Source organism: Rhinatrema bivittatum, chromosome 1 (genome assembly GCF_901001135.1).
Source record: "Rhinatrema bivittatum chromosome 1, aRhiBiv1.1, whole genome shotgun sequence".
Classification (NCBI taxonomy): domain Eukaryota; kingdom Metazoa; phylum Chordata; class Amphibia; order Gymnophiona; family Rhinatrematidae; genus Rhinatrema; species Rhinatrema bivittatum.
This window is the reverse complement of record NC_042615.1, coordinates 363,698,130-363,716,343: the sequence shown is the minus strand read 5'-3', so window position 1 is coordinate 363,716,343 and position 18,214 is coordinate 363,698,130. Positions and strand designations below refer to the sequence as shown.

The 18,214-nt window shown below is 46.5% G+C and overlaps 1 protein-coding gene across 4 annotated transcripts in view; it reads right to left on the bottom strand.

The window, feature by feature from the left end:
* Positions 1 to 18,214, bottom strand: part of CENPC (centromere protein C) — a 526,811-nt gene that overhangs the window by 221,617 nt on the left and 286,980 nt on the right. The gene's annotated exons all lie outside the window — the stretch shown is intronic.

Below are 18,214 nucleotides of genomic sequence, written 5' to 3'. Positions count from 1 at the left end.
TCCAACCCGCGGGCCGCAGGCAGATTTTTTTTTTTTTTTTTAATTTTGGGGCCTATGACTTAATATTGCTATGATATTAAGTCGGAGGGTGTACAGAAAAGCTGTTTTTTCTGCTTTTATGTACACTTTCCCTGTGCCGGCCAAAATTAACGCCTGCCTTTCTGGGGAAGGCACACAGCTACAGTCTATGAAACTCCACAGAAAAGCTTAAGAGGAAAAAAAAATATGCCAATGCGGAGCAGCAGAGATCTGCTTGATATCTAACTTGATTTAAACTATACTACCAGCGCGCACAGTTGACAGCCCATGCATAGATCTCCACAGACACCAGTTTAGATACGCAATTCGAGCAATAAGGTGGAGAAAGTAACAAGGACAGCAAAAGCATAACTGGGACAAAAGATAAAGAGAAAATGTGAGGTGTCAAAACATTTTTCAAGTTATGTCTCTGAAAGAAGGAAGGGCAAAGGTAGGCTTGTAAGACAGAGAACAAATGGAAAAACATGTACACCCTAGAGAAAAGTTAGGATAGCAAATGTTGCTTACCTGATGTAACAGGTGTTCTCACAGGACAGCAGGATGTTAGTCCTCACAAATGGGTGACATCGAGGATGGAGCCCACCACGGAAAACTTCTGTCAAAGTTTAAACAGAACTTTGACTGGCCCCTACTGGGCATGCCCAGCAAGGCACTGACCCTGCAGCCAGCAGGGGTCTCCCTTCAGTCTGATTTTCAAAGCTACAGGCAGTGCCTAAAAAGTAAAAACAAAACGAACCCAACACCGCGGGGTGGCGGGCGGGTTTCGTGAAGACTAACATCCTGCTGTCCTGTGAGAACACCTGTTACATCAGGTAAGCAACATTTGCTTTCTCACAGGACAAGCAGGATGGTTGTCCTCACAAATGGGTGAGTACCGAGCTGAGGATGTCCTGACTTGCATCAAATGCACCCAATGACGTGCAACAGGCACAATAACTGGGGTGGAATTTGGTAAAGGGCATCCGCACCCTACCGGGAAGGTGGAAGGGTGTTGGTACATCACGTTGGAAAAAGGTTACGCAAGACAGATTGGCCGAAGATAGAGTCCTGTCTTCCAGCTTTGTCCAAACAATAGTGGGCTGCAAAGGTATGGAGAGAACTCCAGGTTGCAGCCTTGCAGATGTCAGGAAGCGGCACCGATCGAAGGTGTGCCACTGACGTCGCCATGGCCCTCACAGAGTGTGCTTTCACACGGTCTTGAAAAGGAATGCCAGCTTGCTGATAGCAAAAAGAAATGCAGTCCGCCAACCAGGAGGAAAGAGCCTGCTTACCCACAGGATGTCCTAACTTGTTAGGATGGAAAGAGACAAATAATTGAGTGCTCTTCCTGTGAGCAACTGTACGGTCTAGATAAAAAGCTAGAGCTCGTTTGCAGTCTAGGGTATGCAGAGTCTGTTCCCCGGAGTTGGAGTGGGGCCTGGGAAAAAAGATAGGTAGTATGATGGATTGATTAATATGAAACTCAGAAACTACCTTAGGTAAAAATTTAGGGTGAGTGCGGAGTACCGCCCGGTCCTGCAGGAGCTTAGTGTAAGGCGGATAGGTAACTAGGGCCTGCAATTCACTAACCCTGCGAGCTGAAGTGATAGCCAAAAGGAATAACACTTTCCATGTGAGATACTTTAATTCACAGGAGTGCAGAGGTTCGAAAGGAGGTTTCATTAGACGACCAAGAACCAGGTTAAGGTCCCAAGATGGGGCCGGAGGACGTAAGGGTGGCTTCAGATGGAGCAAGCCTGTACTGAAATAGGGACACCCTGTACACCTTTATGGAAGGCGGCTACCGCACTGACATGCATCCTAATGGAAGAGGTCTTTAGACCGGATTCTGATAGGTGCCATAAATAGTCCAAGAACTTAGATATTGGACAGGAAAGGGGATCAAGGGACTGAGAAGTGCACCATGATGTGTACCTTTTCCATTTATATGAATAGGATCTTCTGGTAGAGGGCTTTCGTGAAGCTATCAGGACACGAGAAACCGAATCCGAAAGGTTAAAAGGCTGAAGGACTAACCTTTCAACATCCATGCCGTCAGGGACAAGGCTTGGAGGTTGGGATGGAGGAGGCATCCGTCGTTTTGAGTGAGCAGATGCGGATCCGTTCCCAGAGGGATGTGCCTGCGGATGGAGAGATCCTGGAGTATGGGAAACCACACTTGGCGTGGCCAGTGGGGTGCTATCAGGATCATGGTTCCTCCGTCCTGGCATAGCTTCACGAGAGTCCTTGACAGAAGAGGAAGTGGAGGGAATGCATAAAGCAGACCTGTCGTCCACTTGAGGGAGAAGGCATCTCTCGGCTGAAAGTGTTGGCTCCGAATGAGAGAGCAGTAATCGTCCACTTTGTGGTTCTGAGGGGACGCAAAGAGGTCTATGCGGGGAGAACCCCACTTGTGAAACAGAGAGGTCGCTACCAGAGGATCGAGTGACCACTCGTGTGGCTTGAAGACACGGCTCAGCTGGTCTGCCAATACATTGTCTACTCCCGGCAGGTAAGTGGCCCTGAGGTACATAGAGTGGGAGAGGGCTTCCGCCCAGATCTGCGCAGCTTCCTGACACAGAAGGAAGGAGCCTGTGCCTCCCTGCTTGTTTATGTACCACATGGCCACTTGGTTGTCCGTCTGGATTAAGATTATCTGATGGAATAGATGATCTTTGAAAGTTCGGAGTGCATAGCGGATTGCGCGAAGTTCCAGGAAATTTATCTGGTGTTCGGCTTCCTCTTTGGACCATAACCCTTGGGTTTGTAATTCGTCCACATGGGCTCCCCAACCGATGTGAGAAGCGTCGGTGGTTAGGATTACTTGCGGATCCGGTGGAAGAAAAGGTAAGCCCTGAAGGAGGTTGACCTGAGTTGTCCACCAGGTTAAGGATAGGCGCAGGGCCTGTGTGACTGTGACTATGGAGGACAGAGGCTGAAAAGCTTGAATCCATTGGTGTCGTAGAGTCCATTGTGTTACTCTCATGGCTAGTCGGGTCATGGGAGTGACTTGAACCGAGGATGCCATGTGTCCTAGGAGAATGAGGAACTGGCGAGCCGTGGCAGTGTTTTGAGACTGGAGCTGGCGAGCCAGGGATATTAGGGTGTGGACCCTCTGAAGAGGAAGGTAAGCCTTTGCCTGCAAGGTGTCCAAGTCTGCTCCAATGAAGGATAAGGTTTGAGACGGGACTAAGCAAGATTTCTCGTAATTGACAAGAAACCCTAAGGAAAGGAGTGTTTGAATTGTCAATTTTAGGGAGGATTGAGCTATGTGTTGGGAGGAGGCCCTGATTAGCCAATCGTCCAGGTAGGGGTAGACGTGGACACCTTCCTTCCTTAGGAATGCTGCTACCACTACGAGACATTTGGTAAGGACTCATGGGGCAGAAGCCAGACCGAAAGGTAGGACACGGTATTGATAATGGTCGTGGCCTACAAGAAACCGCAGATATTTGCGATGGGATTGTGTCATCGCAATGTGGGTATAAGCGTCCTTGAGGTCGAGAGAGCACAGCCAATCCCCCTTTTGCAACAGAGGGAGCAAGGCGCCCAGGGTTACCATCTTGAACTTTTCTTTTTGCAGATACTTGTTGAGGGCCCGAAGGTCCAGAATTGGACGTAGCCCCCCTGATTTCTTTGGTATTAGGAAGTATCTGGAATAGAATCCTTTCCCTTGTTGACAAGGAGGGACGGGTTCTATAGCATTTGATTGTAGAAGAAGGGATACTTCTTGATGTAATTGAGTGAAATGGCTGGTTAGACTCCATGCCTGAAGGGGTGGGGAGTCTGGCGGAAGTGTTATGAAGTTGAGGTGGTAACCCTGTGCGATAATTGCTAGCACCCACTGATCTGAGGTGATCTGTTTCCAACGGTGTAAGAAGTGGAACAGTCGACCCCCCACAGGGATGTGTGGAAGAGGGAGATGGCATGTGCTCAATACAGGGAAGTCAAAGGCCCGCCGTAGGCCCAGGAGGTGGGGCTACAGTAGGTCTTTGCTTTCTCGGCTGACGAGGCTGAGGCCTGTTAGAGGACCGTGCAGGACGAGCCCTAGTTGACAGAGGGTAGTAGCGACGTGGTCGAAAGAATGACTTCTTAGAGTCCTTCTTTTGCGGTTGCTTGGAGGTCACCTCAGGTGGGACAGATGAGAGTTGTTTCAACGTCTCATGGTGGTCTTTTAACTCCGCCACAATCTGTTGAATTTGCTCTCCAAACAAATTGTCGCCTAAGCAGGGCAAATCAGCAAGACGATCTTGGACTTCTGGGCGAAGGTTGGATGACTTTAACCAAGCCCAACGTCTGGCTGAGATGGCTGTGGCTGAAACCTTCGTGGAAGCATCAAATATGTCATAGGCAGTCCTAATCTCGTGCTTCCCTGCCTCAAATCCCTTGTGAAGAAGGGCTTGAAGCTGTGGTTGGTATTGGTCCGGCAACGTGTCAGCATAGTCTTGCATCTGCTTAAAGATGGCTCTGTTGTATTGAGTCATGTAAAGTTGATATGAAGCTATGCGTGAAATCAACGTAGCTCCATGATACACTTTCCGTCCTACACTATCCAGGAACTTGTTGTCCCTGGTAGGTGGGGTAGAAGAGTGCGGCTTAAGACGCTTGGCCTTCTTCTGCGCGGACTCAACCACAACAGAGCGATGATCCAGTTGAGGTTTTTGGAAACCTGGTGCTGACTGGACAAGGTATGTGGAGTCAGCTTTCTTGTTAACTGGTGACACCGATGAAGGAGATTCCCAGTTTTTCTTGAGCAGATCCAAAAACACCTGGTGTATAGGGATGGAAGCGATGATTTTTGGAGCATCCAGAAATTGAAGTAGTTCCATCATCTGGTGTCTATCATCAGCTTCAGATTGTAGTTGAAAAGGTACAACTTCTGACATTTCTTTCACAAAATTAATGAAAGACAGATCCTCAGGAGGAGATCTTTTTCTACTCTCTGTAGGAGATGGTGGCGAAGGCAGATCTGTGTCAGAAGAGGTATCATCATCATCACCCCAGGTATCGTAGGGATCATGTGTGGCTTGTAGCCCTGATGGACCTGGCTGAGGCTCTGAAGGCATCGATGGAAACCGAGGTGGAATCGGTGCAGTAGGTGGAACCAGAAATGGCATCGATGGCTTCGGTGCTGCCGATGGAATCGGTGCCTGGCGCGGAATCGATGGAGCCGAAGGATAAATCGGTGGAGATATACCAGAAGGTACCGATGGAACTACCCCGGAAGGGGGAATTCGAAACGGTGTTTCTCCTGCCGATGAGAAACCAGTCGGAGACGGTGGTGTTGTCGATGGCACTGGAATCACCGATGGAAGGGCCGTCATGAGTGCCTCCATGCGGCTCAGTAGCGGTGCTAGCGCTTGTATCAACGGCTCGGTGGTCGGTTCCCTCCTCGGTGGCGAAGCCGGTGCCGGGGGCGGCACTGGAACCGGTGCCGGAGACGGTGCCGATGGAGGTTGTAATTTCTTCATCGCTTTCTCGATGGCCTCCTGGACCAGCCGGTCCAGTTCTGCCCGGAGACCAGGGGTAACCATACCCGGCTCGACGGGAGAGGGAGGCTGAGGCAGGGCCGGAGGGACCACCGTAACCGGTGGGATCACGGCCCCCACACCCCGAGAGGGTGAGGGTTTCCTCGATGCCGGCGAACGAGACGTGGAGGGCATCCGGTCTGTTCGCGGCTTCTTTGTCGGTGGCTCGGCTTGAGCAGAGGTCGATGGCTGTGGATCCTCGACAGGCCGAGACTTATGCCGTCGATGGCGGTGCTTTTCTTTCCGATCCCCTCGCCCATCCGGGGAAGGGACGGGAGTCGACGGCCGAGAAGCGATCGATGGCGGACGGTCACCGGAGGGTTGACGATGATGGTACAACTTCGACGGTGCCGGTTCCGATGACGTCGATGCTATCGATGGCATTGGGGTTGGTGCATGGAAGAGGAGCCCCATCTTCTCCATCCTGGCTTTGCGACCCTTGGGTGTCATTAAGGCACATTTGGTGCAAGTCAGGACATCATGCCCACTACCCAAACACATTACACAAACCCTGTGGGGGTCTGTGATGGACATAGTCCGGGTACAATCCGGACAACGACGGAACCCCGTTGCCATGGCTGGAAGCCAAAATTTAGGCTGGGGATCGGTAAGTGCCCACAGGCCTCGAGGGCCAAAATCGACGGCAGTCGATGGAAGAAGGCAAAAAACTTACCGGGTTCCGTAAGATGACTAAAAAATTTGTCGAAGGGAGACCCCTGAGGGGCAAATTTTCTTAGGAAATTAATTTCCAAATTCCTGTCAGGAACGTGGTTAGAGAGCTCCTTTCACCGCGTGGCAACTGCTGCGCGGAAAAAAGAAGACTGAAGGGAGACCCCTGCTGGCTGCAGGGTCAGTGCCTTGCTGGGCATGCCCAGTAGGGGCCAGTCAAAGTTCTGTTTAAACTTTGACAGAAGTTTTCCGTGGTGGGCTCCATCCTCGATGTCACCCATTTGTGAGGACAACCATCCTGCTTGTCCTGTGAGAAACTGAAGATATGAGAGACACATTTAAAGACTGCAAAGGCTTCCATGTACAGGAGATAAGCCTTTTTCAAAGGAAAGGTCAAAGGATTAGGGTGAACATAAAAATTGCCATGCTGGGACAGACCCATCAAGCTCAGCATCCTGTCTCATAGTGGCCAATCCAGTTCACAACTACCTAGTAGATCCCATAAAGGAGATCTAATTCCTATTAGTTATTCCCAGGGATAGCAATGGTTTTCTTTAATCTACCTGGCTAATAATGTGTGAAGGACTTTTCCTCCAGGAATTTCTTCAAATCTCTTTTAAACCCTATTCTAGTCAGCTTGAGCGATCCTCTGGCAACATATTCCATAGCTTGATAGTACACAGAGTAAAAAAGTGCTTTCTACAATTTGTTTTGAATCTGCTGGTTGTTAGTTCCATGGTGTGTTCCCCCTGTTTTAGTATTATTTGAAAAGGAAAATAGTAGTTTATTAACTTGTTATACCCAACTCATGATTTTATAAACTGCTGTCATGCCCTCTTTCAGCCAATTCTTTTCTAAACTGAAGAGCATAGCCTCATTGGAAAGATGTTCCATCCCCTTTATATTTCTCTCGTTCTTCTCTGCATCTTTTCTACTTCCACTTTGTCTCTCTTGAGATGGGGTCACTAGAATGGCACAGAGAACTCAAAGTGCAGTTGCATCATGAATCAATCTTATTCTCCATTCCTAATATTCTATCTGCTTTCTTGATTGCCACCGCAAACTGAGCCAAGGATTTCCTTTTCCTAGGTAGTGACTCCTATTCGAGAACCCAGCATTGTTTACCTGAAGTTGGGATTATTTTTCGTATGTTCATCACTTTACACTTTTCCATATTAAATTTCAACTGCCATTCAGTTGCCCAGTCTCCTAGTCTCAGAAGGCCCTTCTGCAGTTCCTCATAATCCACTGCAGTTTAAGAAATTTGAATAATTTTGTCTCATCTGCAAATTCTATTACTTCATTCATCTTTCCCTTTCCCAGATCATTTATGAATGTGTTGAACAGCACAGGTCCCAATACTGATCCCTGTGGTACTCTATTAACGACCTTTCTCCATTTGGAAAATTAACCATTTATTCTACCCTTTGTTTCTGGCTTAACCAGTTACCAATCCACAACAGAACACTGCCTTCAATCTCATGACTTTGTAATTTTCTAAGTCTGCTCACGAAAGACTTTGCCAAATATTTTCTGAAAATCCAAATACACTATATCTAAGGTAAGCAGTTATCTATATATTTACATTTTCCAAAAAATTCTATAAGATTGGAAGACAAGACTTTACCCAGCACAGACTCACCAGTATATATTAGCCCAAACCCCCTTTTGAAAAACAGTGTCACATTGGTCACCTTCCAGTCTTCTGGAATTATGGCTGTTTTAAATGATAGATTACAGATTACTTATAAAAGGTTAGCAATTTTATGTTTTAGAACTCTGGGGAGGATGTTACTCTTCAGTTTGTGAATCTGGCTATTATATCCTCCAACTTCACAGATATTTGTTTTGGTTACTCAGACTCTTCACCATTAGTAGAGAAATTACTTACCTGATAATTTCATTTTCCTTAGTATAGGCAGATGGACTCAGGACCAGTGGGTTATGCTCCACTGCCAGCAGATGGAGACTGAGCAAACTGATACACTGCAGGTATGTGTGTGTGTGTGTGTGTGTGTGTGTGTATATATACCACAGTATATATAAATATATATATATATATATACACCACAGTATATATACCACAGTATATATATCTATATATACACTGCAGGTATGTGTGTGTGTGTATATATGTGTGTATGTATATATATATATATATATAGCCACAGTTGGCTTTTGAAGAGAATACTGGCAGGCTGGGGCCACTGCAGGTATGTGTGTATGTGTATGTGTGTATATATATATATATATATATATATATATATATATATATATATACACACATACACACATGCCTGCAGTGGCCCCAGCCTGCCAGTATTCTCTTCAAAAGCCAACTGTGGCCAGACTAGAAAAAATTGATTAAAAAAAAAATAGGAAACAATAACTGTACTTAACCAACAAACGCTGAACACAAGAATATAGGTCCCCCAATCTAGGGACTGGGTGAACACTTACCAGTATCCCTTGGGGCCTGGAGCCCCACAGGAGGACTATTGACATCATTCGGCAGTCAAGGGCAAGAAGCTGAGTCCACCTGTCTACACTAAAGAAAACAATTATCAGGTAAGTAATTTCTCCATTTCCTAGCATGTACACAGATGTACTCAGGACCCCTGGGATGACCCAAAGCTACTCCCCAACAGGGTGGGTGGCTGCCCTCGGTCCATTCAACACTGCATGAACAAAGGCTGTGTCCGCCCGGGCCTGCACATCCTGACAATAAAACCTGGAGAAAGAATGTAAGGATAACCATAGCGCAGCTCAGCAGATAGATAGAAGACAACAATCTAACCTCTGCCCACGATACCTCCTGAGCCCTAGTGGAATGAGCCCTGAGTAGGCAACGGCTTCTCAACATCCAGATATGAGGCTGTGACCACCTCCTTAATCCAACAAGCTATTGTGGCCCAAGAAGCTGGCTTGTCCTGCTTCCTTCTACCATGAAGGATAAACAGGCGATCAAACTTTCAGAAAGGTTCAGAAACCTCCAAACAAGTCTCTTGACAACCGGGGAACGCAGAAGGTGACACTCCTCTATGACCCCTCACCTTATCCAGGGATGGCAAGGAAATGGACCAATTCAAATAAAACTCCGTAATCAACTTAGGGAAAAAGGATGGAACAGTATGTGGCTGTAGCATCCCTGGAGTCACCAAGGAACGGCTCCCGGAAAGACAAGGCCTGCAGCTCAAAACTAGACGTGCAGAACATATGGCCACCAGGCACACCATCTTCAAGGACAATAACCAGAAGGATAGGGCACGCCAAAAAAAATCAGGCATCAAATTAAGACTCCATAAGGGACCCGGTAACCTCAAGTGAGGCTGAAGATGCTTCACTCCCTTCAAAAAGCGAGCCAGATCAGGATGATACAACAAGGAAACACCATTCACCGGGCCTCTGAAACAGGCAAGAGCAGCAACCTATACCTTCAAGAAATTAAGGGCCAATCCTTTGTTCAACCCATCCTGCAAAAAGTCCAGAATGAGCGGGATCTTAAGTGAGTGAGAAAGAATACCGTGTTCCTCGCACCAGGCCTCAAACACTCTCCAAACCCGCATATAGGCTAAGGAAGTGGAGAACTTTCAAGCGCAGAGTAAGGTGGCAATCACCACAGAAGAATATCCATGCTTCACAGGCAAGTCCTCTCAAGGGCCAAACAGTAAGACAGAACCGAATGTGAAGAATATTTAATTGATTTTATCACTCTTCTTAATTAGATGATTTATTCATTATTTTTTAAATATTTTTTTTTTCAGAGATCACGTGACACGTGAGAGGGAGCGGATGTAGCCGACCCTCTTGGGCTCCCTGATTTCTAATCTAACCCCATCCGGCCCTATTTGCTGTTCATTTTTGCGTGGAAGTCTCTCAATATCCCAGCGGCTATTATTGGTGAGCGGAACGGTAGCCAGATGTCGACCCGCACGGCGCGCAGGGACAAGGATTCGGCAAAAGAAAAAGTCAGGCCTACTGACTCGGCCTCTGAGGAGGAACACAGCATGGCAGACCTACCGGCACCAGCGAGCTGGGCAGATCTTCGCACCGCGGTAGTAGAGGCACTGGAGCCAGAGTTTAAAAAACTTTCGTCCCAACTCGGCGAGGTGACTGCAGCGCTTGCTGGCTATGACGCGCGATTCTCAGCCCTAGAGCAACGGGTTTCGGACGGCGAAGATGGCGCCCAGGCCATGCGGTCAGAGGTAGCGGAGCTACGTGCGGAGATCACCCGACACACAGCGCGTATTGAAGACCTTGAAAACAGGTCCAGGAGGTCCAATCTACGTCTGGTAGGCCTCCCAGAGGAAATTGCGGATCGAGATTTGCCCCAAAAAATAGAAAACTGGTTGATTCGCGAACTGTCTATGGGCACTGAGCACGGTCCCCTGAGAATAGAAAGAGCTCACCGGTTGGGGCAGAAAAGGGCTCAGCAAGAAAAACCACGAGTAGTAATAATAAAACTGTTAAATTATGCTCACAAAGTAGCGATCCTGCAGGCCAGCCGTCGGGGGAAAGCGCTGTTGTATGAGGGAAAGAAGATTCTGATCTTCCAAGACTTTTCAGGGGCCCTATCTGCACAGCGCAGGGCTTTCTCCCCATTGTGTACACAGTTGTTTAATCTGGGTCAGAGAGCTGTGGTAGTATACCCAGCGAAGGTCCGTGTAAGTACACCTGGAGGACCCAGATGGTTTAGTGAGGTCGCTGACTTAAAAGCTTACATTGGAACCCTGGATCGTGGGGCTGGAGAAAGACCGGGTGGACGCAGCCCTGGGTCGGATACTGGATAAATGTACAGGACAGGCAGCCAGATACTTAAGCTGAGAAGTTTCTACCGGCCTGGCATGCATTGCCTATTCTATTGCTTATGGGGGCAGGGGGACCTGCACCCTTTGGTTACTTAATATTTGACAGTTAAGTCTGTTCACTGTTTTTTTTTCTCTCTTTTTCCAAGTTTCTGGCACATGCTGGAGCGGTGTGAACAGATCTCCACTTGGTGCTGCAATGGGATATTGGTATACTATAGGTGTTTCAATATTGTATTGTGAAATTGTTTATAGGGGGGAACAAAAGCTGTTATTTGTTCAACTTTTATGTTATGTTATTTCTATGGAGTCCCATCCCTTGTTATGTTGCTGCAAGCTGGATGGGGGGTGAAGAAAGGGGGGAGGGGGCAGAGGAGCCCGAGTGTCTTAACAGGATCTCTTAGGTGGGGAATTAGTTGAGATGAGACTTCTGGGGAGTCTAGTTAGGGGAAGGGGGGGTGGGGGGGAAGGGGGGAGGAATGGAGCGGGGAGGAGGGTCAGGGAAAGATACAAGGTGCTGGCATGATACAGATTTCAAACATTTTGGTGGCATGTGGCGTGGGGAAATCACATTCACAGGGAGATGGCCAGAGCTGGGGTGGTCATCATTCCCTTGGAGTTGGGAAATTCTCATTGTTCAAATTACTTTTCTATGGCGTGATATTTATTTATTTTTTATTTATTTGAAGCTTTTATATACCGAGGTTTAGCACATGCCTTCACCCCGGTTTACATTGGAACGAAACAATGATACATAGAACAATTTGAGAAACAAAAGTATATGCAACTAGCATATGGAGAAGGAAGTAACAGGAATAACTAAAAAATAATTTAATTCAAATAACGAAAAAGAAAATAGAAACGAAAAACGAGGAATGTATGTACAAACTCGTGCTCTGAATACAAGAAAGTCTGAATGGGAAAAGTAGGAAATGAGGGGGGGATGGGGTAGGTAATGGAAGGAGGAAGGGGTAGGTAAGCGGAGAAGAGAAGAGGGGAGAAGGATGGGAAGCTTGAGGCATCACAATTGTGGATTGCTTAAATCATCATTGAAAGTCTGGCTGAAGATCCAGGTTTTCAGTTCTTTTTTGAATGATTTATTTTCGATGATAGTGGTGAGGTAGCATGGTAGGGCGTTCCAGAGTTTAGGCCCCGCTATGGAGAGAGCTCTATTTCTGGTGTTAGTAAGCTTAGCCATGGGATATGTGGGTATTTCGAGTAGACGTTTTTCAGAAGTTCTGGTGTTCCGTTGAGGTTTGTGGGGGTGGAACATTTTACTGACTGCGGAGTTAACTGAATTGTGTAAAGCGTCATGGATGATCGTCAGGGTTTTGTATTCAATTCTTTGAATGATTGGTAGCCAGTGTAGGCTTTTTAGTATTGGGGTGATGTGATCCGATTTTTTATTTCCGGTCAGTACTCTTGCAGCGGCATTCTGCAGTAACTGCAGCGGTTTTAAGGTGGATTTGGGGAGACCTAATAACATTGAGTTGCAGTAGTCTAAGCTGCTGAAGATCAGGGATTGTAGAACTGTTCGGAATTCCTGATGGTGGAGGAGCGGCTTTAGGTGTTTTAGTACATGAAGTTTATAGAAACCTTCCTTGGTTTTGGCTGCTATGTGTGTTTTTAGGTTGAGATCTTTATCGATCCATACGCCGAGGTCCTTTGTTGATCTTTTTAGAGGTATGGATATGTTGTTGATTAGAAGAGAGTTGAGGGCAATGGTTTGGTCTGAGACGTTTCTTCCAATGAGGATACATTCAGTTTTATTCATGTTTAGGCATAATTTTAACTTGTTGAGCATGTTTCTAATTGTGGTTAGGTGTTTGGCAGCTGTGCGAAGAGCGTCTTCTATTGAGTTGGTGACAGGTATGATGAACTGAATGTCGTCGGCGTACAGAAAGAAAGTTATTCCAAGACTGGAGATGAGGTGGCAGAGAGGAATTAGATAGATGTTAAAGAGGGTGGCCGAAAGGGCAGAACCTTGTGGTACACCGGTGTCTAGAGGGAGGGGTTTTGATGAGATGTTATTCATAGTGACCTTGAAGGATCTGTTATTTAGGAAGGAGGTGAACCATTTGAGGGTGAAGCCGGAGAGGCCGATGTTTGAAAGGCTAGATAGAAGGATTTTGTGATCTACAGTATCGAATGCCGCGGAGAGGTCTAGGAGTATTAGGAGGTGGTTAATCTTGATGTCGGCACTTCTTAGAATTTCATTAGATAGGTTGGCGAGCAGTGTTTCCGTGCTGTGATTTTTTCTAAATCCGTGTTGATTCGGGTGAAGTATGTTGTATGAATCAAGATGTTCGTTTAGTTGGGATAAAACAGCTTTTTCTGTCAATTTGGCTAGTAGGGGTAGATTGGATATGGGGCGGTAGTTATTTGGGTCTGACGGATCTATGGGGTAAATGGATATGGATATGGGGTAAATGGATATGGGGTAAATGGCTATGCGTAATCTCAAATTGATATCCTGGAATGTATGTGGTATTAATACACCTGTCAAACGGTCGAAGGTATTACAGGCCTTGAAGAGACAGGCTGCGGACATAGCATTCTTGCAGGAAACCCATCTTACAGATGTGGAGCACCTGAAATTATGTCAGTCTTGGGTGGGTTCGGTGTATTATGCCTCCGCCACCACGAGGTCAGCGGGGGTAGCTATCCTGGTGCGCAAAAATCTCCCGCTACAAGTTCTTTCTGAACATAAAGATCCTCAGGGTCGCTTTCTTATTTTAGAAGTAACAATTAATCAGATGCCTGTGGTGTTGTGCAACCTGTATGCCCCGAATTCTCAGCAAATGCCTTTCTTTCAGAATATACATAAAATGTTACTTTCATTTATGGACAAATTCCTGGTAGTGGGGGGAGATTACAATTCTTTACGGGACCCCGAATTAGATAGCTCTGCCACTCTGCGGCGGACGGGGGTCAAGGGTCGGGGGATACAGCTCCTTGAACAGAGTTTGCACTTGGTTGATGCATGGCGAGCTCTAAACCCTTTTGAGCGGGACTTTACACATGTCTCCAGAGCTCATTCCACACAATCCCGTATCGACTATTGGTTAGTCAGCACACATTCCTTCTCCAAAATGTCAGGAGTAGGAATTGGAGACATTATTGTCTCAGATCATGCCCCAATTTGGGTGGATCTGGCAGTGCTCCCTCAAGTGAGTGACTGTAGGGGCTGGCGCTTCCCTTATTATCTGGCAGAGGACACAGCGTTTCAAACCTTTTTATTGGAACGATGGACAGATTTTGCAACCCTAAATGCCCAACATAGCAGTGATCCAGTACTGTTCTGGAACACTGCTAAAGCTGTCCTTAGGGGAGATATTATCTCGTATTTATCACATAGGAAAAAAGTGCTAAATAATCAATTATTGACCCTGACAAAGAAATTGCAACAGGCTAAAGGGGCACTAAATCGTTCTTGCACATCGGTAACCAAGAGTGATTATAGAACCATTCAATCAGCTTTGAACTCACTGCTACACCAGAGGGCAAAACACAGCATTCTATATCACCAACATAGGCTCTATAGATATGGTAACAAATCTGGGAAGCTTCTGGCCAACTTAGTTAAGTCTAATAGAGGGTCCCGGCATATCACGGCTCTTCGTACGCCACAAGGCCACATAGTTCATGAAACCCCTAAAATCCTAAAAGTTTTTCGGGATTATTATGCGGCGTTGTATCGGGCTGAGGGCTGGGACTCAAGTCAATGGGACTCATTTAGTGCCGCGTTAAACCTCCCTATCCTGACCCAGGCTCAGCAAGAGGGGCTTAACCGACCCATTACGGAGGATGAGGTTCGACAGGTTATTCGGAGTTCCCCAAGGTTTAAGGCCCCAGGGCCGGATGGATATAGTGCAGACTTTTATAGGTGTCTTTCACAGTCCCTCTCCCCCTTGTTGCCATTAGTTTTTACAGCACTAATCTCGAAGGGAAGTTTTCCGGTGCATGGGAATAGGGCCCACATCACTCTAATTCCCAAGCCTGGGAAGGATACCCTGCACCCTGCTTCCTATCGCCCTATCTCTTTATTAGATGTGGACCATAAACTGTTGGCGAAAATTATGGCAGATAGATTGAGTGCCGTTTTGCCACAGATGATTCAACCGGGCCAAGTAGGCTTTGTGAAAAAACGCTATGCCTTGACTAATATCCGGAAGCTAACAATTGCAATGGATCTCTGCACCAGACACAATATTCCCTTCCTCATTGCTAGTCTAGATGCAGAGAAGGCTTTCGACCGGGTGGAATGGGGGTTTATGTTTGCCCTATTGAGAGACATGGGATTTGGAGGTTTTTTCTATCAAGCCTTGCAACTCCTATACTCGGGCCCGGTTGCCTCGTTAATGGTGAATGGTCAATTTTCCCCTGAATTCCAGGTCTTTCGGGGTACCCGACAGGGTTGTCCCTTATCCCCTCTCCTTTTTCTCTTGACCCTGGAGCCTCTATTACTGGCTATTCAAATGTTCCGAGCGATCCGAGGGGTGTTATTTCAGGCGCCGGAGAAAAAGGAGATTTTCAAATATGCCGCGTTTGCGGACGATCTCTTGGTATTCCTTACTAATCCAAGAGACTCCTTGCCGGCTCTTTTAGAGGTGATTAGGGACTTTGGTGGTATTTCGGGTTTTCGTATTAATTGGGAGAAATCAGAGGCCATGGGATTCCCGATGTCTATACAGGAGCAGTGGGAGGGCCCTTTCCCACTGCACTGGGCGAACGGTGTAATAAAATATTTGGGGATTGATATAGCCTTAGATTTATTTAAGTTATACGACTTAAACATCCAAAAATTACTGAGACTCACGAGAGATAAGCTCAAACTTTGGAAAAGCCTCCCTCTTTCCGTAGGGGGGCGAGTTAATTTGTTTAAGATGATCATACTACCTAAATGGTTGTATGTGTTGCAGAACCTACCTCTTATTCTAAAACGTAACGATTTGGCCGCTCTTCAACAGATGATGCGGGCATTTCTTTGGCAGGGGAAAAAGGCACGCATACCATTGTCCTGGCTTATGTTGCGTTGGGGAGCAGGGGGAATGGGAGTTCCCGACCTTCAGTCTTATTGTGTGGTGGCCAACCTCCGGATTGTTAGGGAATGGATATTGGGAATCCCCTTTTGTATTGACTTGGTGGCTGAATCCACATTGGTGGCCCCCTTCGCGTTGACCTATGTACTGATGGGGCCGGGGAAGGAGCTACCGTCTGCAATCTCTCGGAATCCACTGGTTGTCCCGTTTCGAAAATCCTGGCAATACCTTACAAAGAAGTTGGGACTGCCTCGATGTAACCCTTACCTTCTCCCAGTTCAGGGCAACCCAGAGTTTTTACCAGGATCCCAAGATGTTAGTCTGCGGGGATGGGCCTCGAAGGGTATCACTCATTTGGGGCACTTGGTGAACCCGGAAGGGATACTAATGCCGTTCCCCACAGTACAACGTATATATGGTTTGACCCAGGTCCAGTTCTTTGGGTATCTACAAATCCGACATTACATATTATCATTGCAGATTGGTACTCAGACTTCCACACATTTAGCGGCGTTAGAATCCTTTTTTCAGTTGGGAAGGGAGCAGCCATTATCTCTCTCGACATATTATAGGGCTCTTCAACGAGGTATGTCACAGCGTACCTATGAGACTTCAGTAGAGCGTTGGACCAAAGATGGAGTATTCACGGTTACAGTGGCAATCTTCTCTGCATGTATGGGGAATTTAAAAAGGTCCAGTGAAAATATGTATTACCGGGAAATGCAATACAAGTTTCTGCGGAGGGCCTTTGTCTCTCCACAGGTTGCGTGGAGAGCGCGGCTCATAACAGATTCGACATGCCCTCGTTGTCACCTTGCAATTGGCACTTTGTCTCACGCATTCTGGGCTTGTCCCCTTGTTCAACAGTTCTGGCAGAAAATTGTAAATTACTTACAACGCCTCCTGAAAATACGTTTTCAAGTTACCCCGCAGCTGATTCTTTTTGATTGCATTCCCCAGTCGGTTATAAGAAAAGCGGGATTGAGAACTCTGATTAAAAAGGCCTGGCTGGTGGGGAAAAAAGTTATTCTACTTAATTGGTTGGAGATATCTGCACCATCGTATTGGACTTGGCGTAATCATTTTCATCGAATGATGTACATGGACAGTTTTACTTCTAAGTTGTCGCCAACGCACCGAAGACTTTTCTTGGAGACCTGGGAGGTATATGTGCAGACTTTGCCACATCAGGCTCGCAGCTTGATCCTCAATGCCTGATGTTTGCTTGTTCTTCTTTTTTTGTTTTTTGGGTTAGTGATAGACCCATGCCTTCAATGTTATGATTGTATACATGGATGTCTCAACTGGTTTGTCAGCCAGGCCTTGGGTAGGGGACGGGGGGGGACGGGGGGGGGGGGAAGGGGGGTAAAGGGGGAGAAGCGGGACGGGGAGGTTTGGAGAGGGTGAGGGTTTGGGGATAAGCATACTGGACTCCTGTTCCTTCTTGTTTAAGCAGAGCTAGCCCGCTATAGTTGTTCAATATGTCAGACTGGGGGAGGTATCAGAGTGCAGCCTTTCCTAGTTTGTTGGCGACATGAGTATTCTCTAGGGTGGCTCTAGAGATGTCTTAGACACAGTGATAGATATCTGGAAGGGGGAAAATTGAGGAGTGTTTCCTCATGGTTCTGTGATTTGTGTCATCAATATCGTTTGCTGTATTATGTTTGCTTGTCTGTTATCGGCAAAGTTTCATATTGTGTCTGAGGATCACTCAATAAAAATTGTATTACAAAAAAAAATATTTTTTTTATTAGAATGGTTTACTATTATGATTAATGATATTTCTTGATTTTGTTTTATGAGGAATGGTGATGTTTCTGTTTTTCCATTGTTGCACTCCAGTTTTTTTGTCTGCACCTATTTATATTTTATGGTCTTTTTATTTGTATTTGTTGATGGTCTATCTGAGTCCTGCATCTGTGAACCAGGTGAGGTATTCTTCTAGCCAGGAAAATGCCTTGTACATCATGCCCTTAAAAAGTATCTGTTAGTTTGAAGGTTTTGCTAATATTGGTAGAAGTTGAAAACCATGATTGCAGGGGCTACTCAGGTGCTAAAAATGGTGGTGCTTAAGCCTACTGAACACTGAAATGCCTGAGGTTCTGAGGGTTTCATTGTCATAGCAAATAGCTCCAAGAGGGACCTCATGCCC